Source organism: Salminus brasiliensis, chromosome 12, assembly GCF_030463535.1.
Source record: "Salminus brasiliensis chromosome 12, fSalBra1.hap2, whole genome shotgun sequence".
NCBI lineage: Eukaryota > Metazoa > Chordata > Actinopteri > Characiformes > Bryconidae > Salminus > Salminus brasiliensis.
In genome coordinates, this window is record NC_132889.1 from 30964094 (window position 1) to 30982467 (window position 18374).

Below are 18374 nucleotides of genomic sequence, written 5' to 3' on the forward strand. Positions count from 1 at the left end.
AAATCATTTGGATAGCTAGCGAGTCTGGTGGTGATGTTCTGCTCACCAATGTTACTGGTGAACATTGTGGGAATTAATGTCTTAGGGAACTGACAAAAATAATAAAATAAAAAATAAGAACGGACAAAATTACAAAAATAATAAAACCACTATATTCTTAGGAGGTTTGGACCTTGGACTAGAGCAAGAACACTGATGCATGTATATTTTAGGGGCATAAATAAAATGAGCCGAGACTGTTACAGAACAGTTTTGAGCTTTAGGAATTGATCGTTTTGTGATGTGGGGTCTGCTTTTAAATGCGGAGACAACTGTGTTCATTGTTGATCATCTGACACTGTGATGTATTTAGAAAATATCATAATATTTATTTTGGTCAATATTGCCCAGATCTTATTTAATTGTCTACGTTAATTGTCTAAAGCTCAGTGACACTAAAGTGGCACAATTAGACACATGTAATGTAGTCTTAATATTAGGTTTTATATTAATATGCTAACATCAAAATTAACATCTATATGTTGTGATCCATATGTTTACTTCATATTCATATTGCTGGAACAGTCAAGGTGCTGTAAGTATCTGGCTTTGTTTACTAGATCCTTGCGAGAGACATTTTCAGGTTTCATTTTACTACCACTGTTCCCACAAAAACCAAACCTGATCTCATGTCATATATAATTTTATAATTTTTTTTTGCCTTTTATCAAAGTGTATCTTGGCCCATGGACCCCCTGTCTACATGTTAGGGACCTCTTTAGCTTCTTTAAATCTGCTGCTAGCATTTGGAGCACATGCACATTGTAGTCTACTATAAGTCTAAATATTAGATTTTATATTAGTATGTTATAATATCAGAATTAGCATAAGAAAGTAATAAGGCATTAAGTGTATATATCTTTGCTGTTTGGTAACTGGTGTGTTTAAATATACCAGTTCCTTCTATGCAGTGGAAAAGGTTTACTGCTATACTCGCTCTTTCCGATTGGTCAGGGCTGCAGTGTCACTAGTTAAGGCTGTATTTAAGTGGGAAAAAGGGAAAGATTAATGACATAATGCTGTATATTGTGTTTGCTCACAAAGACGGCATACAAAGCGACCTAAATGAAGGGTCAACTTTTGTCGTTTTCATTTCATGAGCTTCCAACATTCACCCACAAAAACACATTCAGAATATACCGATGGCATTAAACTGGAGAGCGGCATTATCCTGGTTTTATAATTTTTCTCTGTGTAGTTACAGATACACAGAAATAAAGAAGGAAAGAGAGCCAGAAGAGGATGATGATGTTCTGAGGAGAGACACAGCGAGTATAGGGGTGGGGGGAGGGGGATTTTAGTCTCCATGGAAACTATGAATTGCCACTGTAGGGATTTTTTCCAAAATCTGAGCACTAAGCCTCAGATCTAGGTGTGTGTATGTGTGTGAGAGAGGAAAGAGAGAGTGTGTGCACACAGCAATTATATACTTTACTTCATAAGGGATTAATGATTCCATCATCTCACTTCCACTAAATAATACAGTCGTCTAGGAATGAAACCCGAGATTAGACTCACACAGTCCCGGTTTCAAGGAGACGATAAATTCCAAGACAATAATACTTTTCCAGAGAGGCCAATTACCTTATATGACACTACACACACACACTCACTGCTCTGAAAAATAGGGCTATATTTTCTGTTATTAGAAATATCCTAGGAAGGTTTGGGGGTATTCATAGCCAACAGACCTGACTGCTCTTGGAATTTTTGCATTATTAGGTTCAAATATTTTACATGGATTCTGCATCCACTTTTCTTTATTTGATTAGTGTGTGGTACTGCAACACAACATGGCAAATCCATACTCACACTGGCTATTAGATGATTACAAATGGCTTCAGCAAACAAATCGTATGTTTGCATCTTCATAATATATTCAATAAGCTCAACAAGCAAATACAATTTAAATGGAAGTCATTACAAAGAGACTTTCATTTTTTCATCTTATTTTTGGCTCACTGACCATCACTACTATCATCATTAATACTACTGTTATTAGTATCTAATAGTAACAATTAACTCTATACTATATCACTGCTGTACAATGAAAAACATGTGTCTCCATTGTTGTCAGTTTTTAGTTTTCTCCATGGTTTGAACCCTGTAGCTGCTCTGTACACTTGGTAAATAATGCTGAAAGAATGGACCAATAGAAATGCTCTAAATTAACCAGAATAAACTCTTATTTTACATTAACTTCCATTCAGAGTTCAGAACCCTTTTTTCCTTCTTCTGTAAAGTCGCCATTTCAGAGATACATTTTTTTCATTGGACAGTGATGTGTACTCTGTATTATATTGTTAGGAACCCTATGAGCATATCCTGGGGTATGAACATAGTTCTTGTGGTCTGTGTGTTTACATATCAATAAAATGTTGCTGGTGCTGGTATTGTCAAGGTGCCGTGTAACATAAGTACATCTCAAATCATATATTTGTTTTAATTTATCAAAGTTTATTTTGGTCCATGGACCCCCTGTCTACATGTTGGGGACTTGCTTGACTTCTTTAAATCTGCTGCTAGCATTTGGAGCACATGCATATTGTCACTGTCTCCATAAACCTCTTTACAGGAGAAGGAAAAAAACTGTTTTCTTAAGTAAATTGTAAAATACTTTATTCTATATTTCCATTATTTCTATTGATCCGATCATAAAGAGATGTCGAACATAAAGAACAACTGACAGATTCAAATGATCTTAAAAAAATCAAAAAGGAGAAAATTGAGATGCAAGGTATTTGAATGACAGTGACAAAATGTAACACCTGCCCTGAGAAATCATGTTACTAAAAAAGAACAGCAGATTAATCAGCAGAAACTGACTTTTTTGTGCTGAGGATTAAAGGTTAAGGATGAGGAATGGATATTTGTCGGAGGTTTAGAATGAGAACAGTTTTAATAGGCTGTGGAGACAGAATCGCAAGAAATGGTGGAGATGGGTCCCCAGTGTTACAGCATAAATGTCACCTATAACAGTAGACGTTTCCCAGCCTTTGCACAAGGCTAACTTTATTGTTGGATACACTGTATTTTTAAGCATCTGAGCTCATTAAGAGCATGATTCAGATCACACTTACTAACAGAGAAGAGCAGATTAAATAATACAAACATCTGCTTTTTTACTAGCACTAAAAGGAAGGGATGAGGAATGAACGTTTAGTGGTGTTTTTAGAAAGTGATGTACCCCTAGATATTTGCAACATTTGCACAAAGATATTTTGTACATACTTCACAATTCATACAAAGAGGTCCTGTCCACTGGTGGCATTTTTTTTTTGTTTTTTTTTTGTGCCAATTTCTGGAATAAAGATAAGAGTTAAGGTAGGGGAACAAGTTAGGTTAGGGTAAGGGAAAGAGTTAGGATAAGGGTTGGGGTTATGGTAAGGGTAAGAGTTAGGGTAAGGGTTAGGGTTATAGTAAGAGGTAGGGTAAGGGTTAGGGTTATAGTAAGAGGTAGGGTAAGGGTTAGGGTTATGGTAAGGGTTAGGGTTATGATTAGGTTGAAAATTAGGTAAGGGTTAGGGTAAGGGTAAGAGGGTTATGGTAAAGGTAAGAGTGAGGGTAAGGGTAAGAGTGAGGGTAAGGGTAAGAGTGAGGGTAAGGGTAAGAGTTAGGGTAAGGGTAAGAGGGTTATGGTAAGGGTAAGGGTAAGAGTTAGGGTAAGGGTTAGGGTTAGGTAAAGTTTAGGCAAGGTTAAGGGTAGAATTTCTAAGGTGAGAAGTTTAGGGTCGGAGTTCTGTGTCTGTGTTGTGTCACTGATTATTGCATTTGCACAAGGGTCGATCTACGACTCCTTAAATGGTATTTTAGTCACATATGTACAAATTCCTCTTAAGACCTGTTTTAATAGGTAGTGGGGACAAATTCAGGCTTCTCGAGAAATGGTGGGGACGTCTTTCCGGCATAAATGTCGTCTATAACTGTTAGACTGTATCCAGGCTTTATGAGTTTGTGCTGTAGTGAAAAGCTTGTCGCTGTGAGGCTGGGAAAATATTTACATAGCCTGCTCTCCTTACTCTGATACACGACATTTAAACTCTCCAAACTCTGTTTCTGTCTCCCTCCCGCACCCACACACCCGTTATAAATACACTGGACGCAGACACACACGTCTGGAGGGGAGCAGTACATTCCTTACCAAAATCTCCTTCTGACTGTCTAAACATGTTGAGTTAGCACTTGTTTGTCTGAGGGGGAACTTTCTCTCTCTCTCTCTCTCCCTCACTCTGTCCATCTTTACTTTCTCTCATTATTCATGTCTTCCCTGCAGGAGAAAAACAGTGACAAACAAGAACACATTATGAATAGCATTAGGCTGCCTAAATCAGCAGAAGGGCAGAAGGAGCAGCAGAGAGTGCACAATGGGCTGGGACGGAGTAAGAGGGGGTAGCGAGAGAGGGGGCAAATGAAGGAGAGTTGATGGAGAGGAGGCGACAGAAGGATGCTGGGTTAGCTTTAGCATGCTAGCATCTGTGTCGCCAGCGGGCTCTTTTCCTCGTCTGAAGCACATGGTGGTCCTGCGCTCTGATTGGCTCGTCCCTCGTGGCCATGGAAACCCAGCCATGGGTGAATGATACCCCCTTTAGAACAAGACCGGGGGAAAAGGCAAGGGGGGAAAAAGGACGTTTAACAAATTTGGACAGACACAGTCTCACTCTCACCGACGCTTTTCACTCTGTGTCGGAGGACACTTGTCTCGTGTTGTGATGTAACAGAGTTCTGTCATTATGCTAGTAGCACTATTGCTGGTTGAGAGAGAGAGAGAGAGAGAGAGAGAGAGAGAGAGAGAGAGAGAAATAAAGGGATGAAGATCTTATGGAGAGACTAACTGCTTCAATTATTGGTCATGAGTCTTGGAGTTGAACTGGTTTTAACTGGTTTAAGGTATCAGCACCAGCACTGGAAAATACTTGAGTAAGTGTACTATGTCACTGTTAGCAAAAAAGGTTTTCTGTAGTACTAAAATTGTTATTTTTATAGTATTACCTCCTCAATTTGAATCATATCCCAATCAAGTTCCCACTCAGTAGCCAGGACTCACCCTTCATACAACGCTTCCAGCATTGGGAAGGTGAAGGCTATGCATGTGTTTCCTCCAAGTCACATGAAGTCAGCCAACTGTCTTTATAAACTGCTGCTAACACAACGCTATTGGACAGATGAACACACATTTTATACTTTTTTCTTACTGTGTGACTCTTGGTACTAGTTCATCACAAAGAGGCTGAATATGCGGATATGCTGAATATCTTTATCGAGGTAAGTGACAAAAGCACATTGTACATACAAATGTAGTCCCAAACACCTTAAATCCAACAGAGGATAGCCTACAGAAAAATACCATTCATTTTTCTCTGCCAGTTCAGAGTATATTCACCAAAACAACTATAGATAATAGAAGAGAATCCTGAAAATAGAAAGACAGGGGCTTTAAGAGTGTGTGACAATCCTGTTATCAATAGCTCAGCGGTTAGCGCTGGTTTTGGGGGGGTCGATTCCCGGGCTTGGCAAGCTGCCACTGTTGGGCCCTTGAGCAAGGCTCTTTACCCTCTCTGCTCCCCGGGCGCTGGAGTTGGCTGCCCACCGCTCTCTGTGTGTGTGTACTCATTGCTACAGATGGGTTAAATGCAGAGGACACATTTCGCTGTACATAGTGCACCTTTATAGAGAACCTTTATGTGAATACAGCATAAAAGTATTCATCAAAGTCTTGTCTCTTTGGTTTAATGCGATGTGCTTGCCTGGGCGGTGAAATGAACCCCAGTCTGCTGTGTGGCGGCCAAGGAGTCCCTCAGTACACTATATAAACTACTATCAAGCTCATATTGGGATTCTTGATTCAAAGCCTTTGCAGCACATGAAGTGTCCTTTCACTTATGGTGTGAACTGACCTCTTTATCTGCTTTTATGGTGCTTTACTGTCTTTAAATCTAGCCCCCTCTTTATCTCTCTCTCTCTCTCTCTCTCTCTTTTCATGGTTGCACTCTATCTCGCTCTCTCTTGCTCTCTGACTGGCCCCAGCCTTGTCTGAGCTGCTCAAGCATGTGCACCACACTGTGACACACATCCTGTGTCATCAGAGATCAGTCTGTATGTATGTGTGTGTGTGTGTGAGTTTATGAGAGATAGAAAGAATGTGTGTGTGTGTATTTTGAGCAAGATAATGTTAGGCAGGCATGGGAAAGAAAGCTGTAAATCAGAGTGGCTTGTGTGTGTGTGTGTGTGTGTGTGTGATTCGGCTATTTCAGCGTGTCCTGGCTCTCAGTCATCCACTCCTGTCACAAACCATTATAACCGACCAAAGAGCTACTCATTCAGCAACTGTAGCTGAATATGGATTCATGCTCCACTGCAAACAATACTGTGTGTGTGTGTGTGTGTGTGCGTGCGTGAGTGATGAGGGTTCACCTCAGTGCTACTCAGCAGGAATAAAGAATTACATGAGACTCCTACCCACTGGGAATGTCACTGAGGATCCACATACAACAGCAGTGTCTACAGTGGGTATGTGGGTGTGGGTGTGGGTGTGTAAGTGTGTGTTGGGGGGTGTATACACACTCATGTTTCTGTATTATGGGAATAACTATCTGGTCTGATGACGGAGTCAGTACAGTAACAAGGATCACACTCAAATACACGCACACAAAACTCAATAACCAACATTCTCAACAGGATTTGCTTGCATTTAGCGTTAGATATGACCGTGATTGAGGTCAGGATGTTGGATGATCACCACTGCTCCACAGCTCAATGCTAGGGGGCTTTATACCCCTCTCACCCATGCATTGGGCCAATAGGTTGATGCCCCAGAGTCCTATTCTATTGGCAGCATTTTTTTTTTACAGAGACTAGGCAAGCTGTGTGTGTGCCTTTGCACATCTGTGTGAGCAATGGGTGCAACCCAAGGTAGCTGAATGCATTCATTAGAAGGGATGTCCACAAACATTTGGACAAATAGTGTACAACATGAAATATGCCACCATATCGATGTGGTTCCAGTTCCAGCGGCTCCTTTTCCCTGTGTGTTATTTCTGCAGGGTTTTCTACTGTACCATAAACAGCATTTCATCACAGTAGCATGAGCTAATCTTTCTCCGTCAGATGTCTTCCAAATCGGGGTGGTCCAAACTGGTCTTGACCAACTGGAACGGACCGGTCTGTCCTCCTTTTGTGTGTGTGTATATATGTGTGTATGTGAGTGTGTGTGTGCGTGTACTATTGCCTGCTGGACAAAATCTGCCCCTCATGTCTCTTTTCAAGCAGACCAGGCACAATTTCCCTTCCCTTCCTTTCTTTTGTCCTCTGATTCTGAGGGAAACACTGCTGTATGTTTGCTGAGATGGAAAACTGCCCAAGTAAAAAATAAATAAACGGATAAAAAAGACAGGGCGGAAAAAAGGACAACAAGGCTACAAGGCAATGACTGCACTCATCCATCAGGACAACCCACTGAGAATACATGAATACTTATAAATACACACACGCACACACTCGTGCACTGTATGTGTGGTAATAAATGCATAAAAATAGGCAGACAGTTGTGCTTTTATGCAGTTTTACGCACACGCGAAATCACAATGAATAAATGCATACTTATCACACACTTACTGTCGAAATGCATATCAGCAAATTCAAAATTCAGTAATGCAATGTTTAAATGCTGCCTCGCTCTTATCAATATTTCCTCACACACACACACACACACACACACAGACACCAACCATGAAAGCTATTGATGGAATGCTTGTAAAAAGTCCTTGATTAACCTTTAACCTTGCTTGCATACAAAGACAGGGAGAGGGAGAGAGAGAGAGATAGATAGAGAGAGAGAGAGAGAGAGAGAGAGAGAGGGAGAGAGAGAGAGAGGGAGAGGAGACTCTCATGATGGTTCAGTAGAGCGCTGCATTTCAGTATTAGGATGCTTTCACACCTACCTTAGTTGGTTTGGACTTCTGACTTTTCAGTTTTGGTCTGAACCAAAATAGTAAGTGGGTACCAAAGTCCGAAAACAAAGGACAAAATTTTGGTCCGACCAAAAGAGGTGGTCTAGGCCCAGACCGACTGAACAGTCCAGTTTGTTTGCAGTAAAAAAAAAAACACTTTTTTGGATGGTTCAGACAACAGAAGAAGAAAAGGAACCGGGAATGCAGCAAAAATGAGTAGTGGTAGTACATGAGGAGACTAAATGTTGATGCTGCTGGTGAAACTACCTTAATATTAGCAAGAAAGTGTCTGGGAAACTCTACCTGTCAAAATGACAACATGCTGACACCAGATGCACATTCTTCTACAAACCAATCAGTGTCAAGTCCAAAGAAGATTCAGACGCAATAGGTAACGATGCCGGGACGTAGGCATATCAAGCTTATTTAAGTTTCTTAGTGTGCTCCAAAAATGCAGTGTGAAACCAAAACTAACCAAATGTACACGATGTCACAAAAAGACAAACCTTGGTTTGGGCTTTGGGACTTTGAGGTGTAAAAAATGCCCTTAATGTATTTTCGGACGTTCCCAACACCTGCAGAGCTGCATCTGATATAGTAAAATCTAACATCATGATATTTAAAAAAAAGCACGATAATCCAAATACTTCCCCAAACATGTTTAAACTGTTTAAGAACTATATATAACATATGTATGCATTTAGGTTGGTTGGGGGAGATAAAGCTGGGGGTGTGAGTGGGTCATATATTGGATGTTGTATTTTATTTCCGATGTAATTTTGTATTGTTGTTTGTATATTATGTTATTTGTCTCTGTCATATCATCGTTAGCTGTGTTTGAACCTGTGCCCTATTCACTATACAGTGGGGGTGTAATAATACCTGCATTCGCAGCAAACCATCATGCTACAGGGGTCACAGTTTGGTGCATGCAATCGCATGGAGAATACAGGGTACGTGCTATTAGGAAAAATACAGTAATTTTACAAGCATACATGCCACCCGGAAACCTTAAGCTAAGGGTGGACAACGTCGGCAGGAGTCCAGCACCCTGCTGCTTTGAGATTTACAGCATTTTGTAGTGGTGTCTGTAAATATATTGCTGAATTATCAGTGCACAGTAACAATCCCACAATGCACTCGACATAGAATACCCATAAATCATTGCGTTGTTTGTGTTGAAGATTCACACGAATCTTCTCTAAAGAACGGCCGCGTTCAGATTGTTTGTGACACAGTAATGAGCTCACACGCTTTATGAGGTGTCCAAACCATTCACCACCTTGTTTCCTATAATAGCGCTCTATGTAGTGAGCAGGGGTTTCCATGTAGGGGGATAGTGAATAGGACACAGTTTCAGACACAGCTCTAGTTTCTCCTTTTTTGCAGTTCATCACTTTTTGGCAATTCTTTACACTGTTCAAATGTCATGATGTGACGACTGGACCAATAGAAATGCTCCAAAATGACTTGGACTGTTTTAATGTTTACATGGACATCCATTGAAAGTTTGGCAGACTTTTCCTTCTCCTGTAAAGTTCCCATTTTGGAGTTAAAATGTTTTTGTGGGTCAGTGAGGATATGTTTAACTGCTCAAGGACTGCAGACAGAAATGAACTTACTTCCTAACTCTGGTGCAAAGCATCTCTTCTCTTTGGATTTGAATGTATTTTGAGTGTAGACCCAGACAATACAAAAAAACTCAATGAACTACCCTTGCTCATCTGCAATATATGCAGCTCCTATGGACTGGTTGATTCAGCTCTTTGGACTAAGTCTGTATTTGTATGATACATGCAGCTGTCCAGTGTTTTATGATGTCCAGTGGTATCCAGGATGCACTCCAAAAACTGTATGTAAACTGTGGTGATAATCATAACACACCCTCACACCACCCGCTTTTACTCAAACTGCAGAGAATAAAACTACATCAGACAGCAGCTTGAGTTTCAAAACCCCAGTTAAACAGTCATTTCAGTGACTGAATGATTTGCGAAGCCTGCTCCAATCATTTCCGTTTTGACATTTTCACAAAATACACCTTCACCTAAACTGTTAGCGCTGATGAACTCAACTTAACACTCCTTGGTGGAGAGTACAGGAGTGCCCAGCTGTTTCCTGTGGAGCCACACACCATTTATTCTAATGAAATGCTTTCAGTAACCACCACAGTAATGAGTTAATGAGTGCGGAGCAGTGTAAACAGGGCTTCAGGAGTGCAGGACACAGAGTAACTGTGTAGATGATGAAGACCTAATCAGAGCTTATCTCACCAATATAAGCAGTGCATTAAACACACAAATACTAATAGTTAATTAAATCAATTAAACTAGTTAATAGTTCATTAAATTGTATTTAGAAATTCTTTATTCTATTATGAATACCAAAACTACCACTACTACAATTACCACTAATAATAATATTAATAATTATAAACATTATTACTGTAAGTGTTTTTATTGCAGTTATTAATTATTATTATTGTAGTTATTATATCTGTCAATAGTTTTTAATAATGATAATAGTTATTATCATTATAATTGTTTTTGGTATTTTTAGCATCAGTAGTGGCAGTAGTATTGTTATTGCTGTTGTTAATACACATAATATAATACTTATTAATATTATTACTATGTCAGTTGTTAATAATCATTACATTACATTACAGACATCATTACTGGCTGTAGTATTGGTATTGCTGTTGCTAATAAACATAATAATAATAATAATGATAATAATAATAATGATGATGATGATGATGCTTATAAATATAATTATTATAGTTTACCTTTTGTTGTCCAAGTGACTAAGTGACTTGTAATGAGAGCTTTTTACTTTACTGGTCTTTTCTCTTCTCCTGTAAAGTCACATTATAAGGGTTTTCTTGTGACGAAATATTAATATAACTGCTATTAATTAATATTGTGTAATTAAAGCTTAATATAACTGCTATTATTATTCGTAGTAACATAATATAACAGTATCATCAACAGTATCATCAGTCTGTTTGTGTTACATGACAAATATGCACACACTGCTGTAATTTGAACATTATTATTATTACTATTACTATTATTATTATTATTATTATTGTTGTTATCATCATTATTTAATTATCATTAAATTATCCATCCATAAACAAAACAAATAAATATGTGGTTTATCCCCCTTTTTGTCTCATTAGAAACGTCTCACCTGAACCCCAGTTTACTGAATCTGCTTCAGGTGGAATTCAGCTACAGCACCGTGAGACCGGCTTTTCCCGCCAAAGCGCCTCTCCTCGGGCACGTGCCGCGTTCTGCTCCGCGTTCTGGAGCGCGTGGACGTTCCCCCGCTGCACCACAGTAGTAGGACTGTAGTGGAGTTACGAGGCTCTACTGAACACAGGTTGTTCAGACGTTCACTAGTTTTTAGCTTCTTCGGGGCTCCAGTGTAAAAGAGAAGCCAAACTTCAGGCCGCACATGTTAGCTGTGTGCCTCTAGCTGCCCTAATTGTGCCAAACACCTTAGCAGCTACGTGTTAACGTTAATTCAACGTTGGCTTCTGCTGTAAACGTCCGTTCTTCACGAGACACACGGTCACAAACACAACATCCACCATCCTCTTACCGCTCTGCGAGTCTGTGAAGATTACTATAGGAAGAAGTGTTGCCCCCCAACCGCCGTGGCTCGTGGCTCGTGGCTCCCCCGGATAACTGCCCTCCTTTCGCAGCTTCACGGTACCTCAGAGCAGCTCGCTGAGTCGAAACTCATACTGGTTCATTAACGGCGGTTCTTCACGTGCCCCACCGGTTACAGCGAAATCTTGACCCTTGTCCCTTCGTTCAGAAACAGGAGGCATCTGCAAAACATCAGCCCTCCAGCGAGCCTCACTGGATCTCCCGCCCTTTTCTACCTCATTAAATCATCCCGTCTGCTAATCTTGTCGCAGTCTCCGTTTAACTGAGGGAAATCGGGTGCTTATGAGTTTAGGCTGTGTCCCTCAGCATCGTCCGCGAGCTGCGTCCGCGAGCTGCGTCCGCGAGCTGCCTCCGCTCAGCGCACAGCCACGCGACCTTCTGACAGTTTCACTAAGTAGCTGTGGAGCGGCTCGCGCGCGAATCGTCTTTTAGACTCGACTCCGATCGAACCGATTCATTGAAGTCGCTGAATCTTTTCGTTTGTATTTACACTAGCTTGTACTTGAGGTACATGCTTAATGTGGCGATAATACGGTACATTTAACTAGTCGTTTTCTAAAACTCACAAAAATCGATTTATTGAACAACTAAATTATTTTTATTATTATTATTTTTTACAGATGAACATTTATAATAGTTTGTTTGCATAACTAAAAACCTCTGATCAAATTCTGCTGAAATAATATCACTCTGAGCTCATAACACTGCAATAAACACCGCCTTGCCATGTATTCATTCAACTCGTAAGAATCTGTTGATTCGACAAATGATTCATTCACGTATTTATAGGTGACTTTTTAAAATAGTGTTTGTATAGTGATCCTAAAATTATCTTTTTCTAACATATAGAAAAATACAATGACAACAACCTCCCCTGTGTCACGTATTAATTTTCATGAATAGAATTCAGGAATGGATGAACTGCTGAATTGGACATTGCATTCATTGAAACAATCGTTTCAAAGAGTCGGTTCAGTAAATTGAATCACTATCACTAAGGATAGTATCGTCGTAACTTCAGGCTACGTGCGTCTATGTGTTTGTGGAACGTATACACACACACACACACACACACACACACACACACACACACAAGCCTGTTTTAACGCACTCAGGCACGACTTCCCTCTTGTATTAGGGGCCCAAGCACAAAACTGCTTTAGGATTTTGATGCAATTTGTTCCCAAATAGCAGCTGGTAAGATCATATCATTAGACAAAAAGATGACCACATGTCATGATGCCCTGTATATACTATATTACATCAAAACATACATTTTACTGAGGGTGAATCCTGAGTACACGTCTCAGGTAGATGAATTCAAATCCCCTTTTCAGTGTAAGATATAAAAGATGATAAACAGATGATAAAAGACGAATGATGCCATCACACCTATCCAAATTCTACCCCCTTGGCTCAAAAAAACCCACTTGTATCCATGCAGTAAATCTGAGTGACAGCTCTTACCCCGAAACTGTGTTCCACAAATGTGAAGTGTGTCACGCGCGAAGACAACGATCCATCACCACCTCTCCATCTACTGTCAGACCAGGCGCTGGTGCCCATGACACAAAGTGCAATTGGCAGACTGGTACCAGTAGGCTGGCTGGCATCACTCTGAATCATTTATACAAATGACATCGGAAATGGGGTCTCTTCCTCACCAACAGGCATTTCTCTCTCTTGTCTAATGAGGGCAGGGATAGTTTAGGTTGAGTCCGGGGGCATAAAATGATTGTTGCCAGAATGGCTTGCACCCCAGATCAGACTGACCTCTCAGCTTTAGCTGCGAGGCAGCTTGAGGACAACTCTCCATAGACACTTGTGGAGACTTCACACTCTCCTCCGAGCTCTCGTCCCCAGGATGGGACGGGACATATGGCATACAGGAACACCCTGAGGAGCTCCAGAGTCCTCCAAATCATTCCCTGTTTTCTTCTTGCTTCTCATGATCTTTTCACCAGTCAAGTATTTTCTCATCTTCCTTGTCTTCTCTCAGAGCCTCATGGAACCATGAAGCTGAAGAAGAGGATGGAGAGAAGAGACAGAGGTAATAAGAAGGGGGCAGTGTCAAATTAAATGAATCAGTTAATCAGACAACACTGGGCCCTAGAGCCTGCTTTTAGAGCTTTCTTCAAGAACATGTTTAGAAATTTACACATTAGACATTTGATTTTGTAGCTCTGAAGGTCTACATACTTTCCCTGATGGTGTAGGGAAGAGTGGGACTCTCGGAGCATGTAAACAACCCACAGTGAGAGCTATTCAAGCTTGAGTACAGCCTCCACATTCAAAAAATGAAAGAAGTCCATATATACACTAATCAGCGGGACTCAGCTTAATGCAGGATAAACTGCATCATGGACACTTTATGTAGTGTAAAAACAGAACATGCATTTGGCAATTTATTGACAAAAATTGGACAGATATCCTGCAAGGTTTACACTAAAGACTATTTTTACATTTATTTTTAAATCATCCACATGTTAGCAGAAATATAGCACAATTTTGAAGCATGTAAACAACCCACAGTGACAACTATCCAAGATTGAGCGCAGCTTCCACATGTAAAAAATGAAAGAAGTCCATATATACACTAATCAGCCATTGTTTCTACCTTCATTGCCACTTCCCATATAGGAGCACTTTGTAGTTCTAAAATTCCTGACTGTAGTCCATCTGTTTCTCTGCATACTTTGTTAGCCTCCTTTCACCCTGTTTTTTAATGCTTAGGACTCCACAGGACTGACCACCACAGAGCAGGTACTATTTGGATGGTGGGTTATTCTCTGCACTGCAGTGACCCTGATGTGGTGGTGGCAGGTTAGTGTGTGTTGTTCTGGTACAAGTGGATCAGACACAGCAGTGCTGCTGGCTGGAGTTTTGTCCACTCTATGTGACACTCCTACCTGGTAGGTCCACCTTGTAGATGTAAAGTCAGAGAGAGAATCTCTGTATCTGTTGCTGCACAGTTTGTGTTAGTCATCCTCTAGTCCTTCATCAGTGCTCACAGGACGCTGCCCACAGGACACTGCTCACAGGACGCTGCTCACAGGACGCTTTTGGCTGGATATTTCTAGTTGGTGGACTATTCTCAGTCCAGCAGCGATGCTGAGGTGTTTAAGCACTCCAGCAGCACTGCTGTGTCTGATCCACTTGAACACACACTAACACACCACCTCCACCTCAGTGTCACTACAGTGCTAAGAATGACCCACCTCCCAAATAATACTTGCTCTGTGCTGGTCCTGTGGCGTTCCGACCATTGAAGAACAATGTTAAAGGAGGTTAACAAAGCATGCATGAGCGATCTAGCAGTAACACAAAAAATGAAATGCTTCAGATGCATTGCATTTCATTAATAGAATAACGCCAAAGGCTTTCACTGACACAGTCTCTGAGCACAAATGTTATTTGAAGGGGTTATAGTGACCTTTTCTATGCTTCATGAACCATGACAGTGGCACTATATTTATGTTCAGATATTCACAAGCCGTCGCAATGATGGCTCAAGTCACCAGCCAACACATCCTCAAGATCTGGGTCAGATGAAAAACACTTCCAGATACTTTAACCATTCACAGTATTTGCATTCTTGGCCACTGGGATTGAACCCAGGCAGTGGAGGATGGCATAAAGCATGTAGATGACACACACGATTGCAGAGGGGTACCATCAGGGTCTTCTAGGCCTTCAGTGAAGGATTCAGGTTAGGGAACTAAACAATGCATGTCCTAATTTCATTCATTAGAATCACATTTGTCTTTACACTTGTGGTGTAGTAATACTCTTGCACTATGGACAAAAATATTAGGACACATTTAACCTACAGGAGCTTTTATGACATTCCATACTAAATCCATAGGCCTTAATATGGAGTTGACCCCCCCCCCCCTCCCCTTTGGAACAGCAATTATTGGCGTACCTCTATACAAGGCCTGCCAGTTCATGGCTGAGTTGCTGTGGTTTCTTAATGCTTCCACTTTTCAATAATATCACTCACAGTTGATGGTGGAATATTTAGGAGGGAAGAAATTTAACCAACTGACTTGTTGTTGGAACCACCCACTCTTTCTTTATCCAGTGTTCTTTCATACCATCATACTAAAAATATTATAAATAATATTATATTAATAATAATAATATTAATATAATAATTTTAATAATATTAAAAATACCGCAATGGTATACAATATTACCGCCAGCAGAAAGAGTAGCATATATTGTGCATGTATCGCAGATGTTTCATGGCATGTTTCGTGCAATCCCATCCTGCGTTAATGTAAAGTCAGTCTGACAACAACTGCAATGTTAATCTGCTCTGAGAGAAGGAGAGAGGAGTTTTTCCTGTGGTATTGGATCTGTTAGTTAGTCACTAAGCTAATCTTTGCAAACCAAGTTCGGCTACAAAGCCACCAGTTACACACATGACAGCACAGCCGCCACTGACTGACTGCTGCACTGCCAACACAAATGTTGATAAAATCTTGTGCGAGAGAGCGAAGTCAAACGACTGCTGTTGGGAGTAATGGAAAGGCAAAATGAGACAGGTTCTGCCGTTGATTTTTCCCACATGTTTTTACAGTGTGACATCACCAATCAGTGACCAATCAGTGAGCTCCCCACACCTTGTGGCTCTCTTAAATCTGCGTGGGGGGGGTGAGATTATTTGACCATTTGTAAATAGACAAATTCTGACACAGAACAGAAATTTGACACAATAGACACGTCATAATTTTGAAATACCACAGTATACAGTATTACACTAAAAGGCAGACTGCATGGCTAAGTGCTTGATTGTAGAAATCTGTGGCAATTATACTGAATAAAACACTTCTGTCCCAATACTTTTGTCCAATATAATGTATTTCAAGTTTTGGCTGGACTGCAAAAATCTACATTTTTCTAGTTTTTCACTTTTTGACATGAAAAGAGGCAGTTGAGAAGTTTTTTTTTCTTTCCCTGTAAAGTTGAAATTTAGGAGATATGAAGTTTATGAGGTCTATTTCAACCTTCTAATAAAACATGTGATGTCTTATTAGAATGTTAGATGTTATATAGGTAATGATAGTTAATGTCTCTTAGCTTATCACTAACACACTGAAATCCCATAGGGGATGCTGGCTACATTACACTAGAGCTTTACCCTCGTTTTCTGTAGTTAATGCTTAAACTGAAGGCTGGCTGTGATAGTCATGATTCCCCACTGCAAGATCACATTCTGAGAAATCCCCACTGGCTCCAGCTGGATTCTTGTGCAACTGTCAGGAAATAGTTTGAAAGTATTTGAGTGATTGATTGTGGAAAGCCCATTTAGATGTCATGCTCATAGAGCCAAATAATTAGCTATCATTCATTAGGCTCATTTTGATTTATTGCTCTGTAATTGAGTCACTGCGTCATGCCCTCTCTTGACTGCCTTGCCATAATGGATTACCGCATTTAATCAGTGGTAAGTGGCTCAAGATATCTCAGCATTCCTTTCTACTGCAGCCTTCATCGGTTCTCCCAGGCAGAAGTACCCCAGACTACTGCAAGTCTGGATGGAGATTCAATATCTCAGTTCTGGATCAACTGTATGATTACACAATAATTCCTCTTGTTTTAATGAATAAAAATCCACAAATACTAAGGACTAAGTTTAAAGTCCTTGTCAAGATGTCAAAAGTAATTTAAAGCAAGACAGCCATGTGAACTGCTTTCTTCTCATCCTCCAGATGCACATAGCTTCATTATACCCACTCCACATCTCTTTTTCGGTCCGACCTCTGAGTCATGATTTTTCACCCCACAGGTGCCCTAGGGGGGTCAGCGTCATGGTCATGTGTGTGCATTTGTGTAGCGATGTGTGAATATGTGTGTTTGTGTAGCTGTCAACTTGCTGCTAGTAAGGGTGCCCTCATGTGGCTGAGCGGTGAGCTAACTCTGCCTGAGGCAAGGGGATTGATCAAGTGACAGACCTGAGAGTGAAAGCGAGATTAGGCTGGTAATCAGAAGTAAAGGGCTTTTATATAAAATAATGCTTGTATAATATTTCTAACTACAGCATGCTACAGCATTTACTGCAGTGTTAACTCAAGTGTTATCTCATACTATTACTCAGCTGTAACTACAAAATTAACTACTAATATAGCAGAGGAGTGAACTCAGGGCCTTTCTTGTAGGCCTTCGGAGAAGGCATCATAAAATATTTGGGGTATGATCAAAGTACATTTTTATTTTGTAGGTTTTGTAAGTTATGGCCTTTTTTTAACCAAGCTCTGGCATTATAGAGCATAAATACACTGATTATTATCCTAATATTGAGTATGGCCCTCTTGTGCCATCACAACAGATGTAACTATTCAACTTATGGCCTCCACAAGACCTCTGGTGGTATCCTGTGGTAGGTGGTACCAAGACATTAGTAGCAGACCCTGTAAGTTGTGAGGGGGGCTTCTATGAGTCGCATCAATGACCCTGTCGCCTGTTCACCAGTTCTCCTTTTTTGGACCAATTGGTAGGTAAGGGGCAGTGGTGGCTCAGCGGTTAGAGTGCCGGGATATCGATAACAGGGTTGTGGGTTCGATTCCCGGGCTTGGCAAGCTGCTTGAGCAAGGCCCTTTACCCTCTCTGCTCCCCGGGCGCTGGAGTTGGCTGCCCACCGCTCTGTGTGTGTGTGTGTGTGTTCACTACCAGATGGGTTAAATGTGGAGTGCACATACTGTAC

At 40.7% G+C, this 18374-nt stretch overlaps 1 protein-coding gene across 2 annotated transcripts in view; it reads right to left on the bottom strand.

Annotated features, from left to right (window-relative positions):
• Positions 1-11993, bottom strand: part of gjc1 (gap junction protein gamma 1) — a 35907-nt gene extending 23914 nt beyond the window's left edge. For both annotated transcript variants that reach the window (XR_011980670.1, XM_072692919.1), the window contains exon 1: positions 11595-11993. The gene's annotated coding sequence lies outside the window, so the exon portion shown is untranslated. The remainder of the gene's footprint in view (positions 1-11594) is intronic.
• Between the last annotated feature and the right edge of the window lie 6381 nt (positions 11994-18374).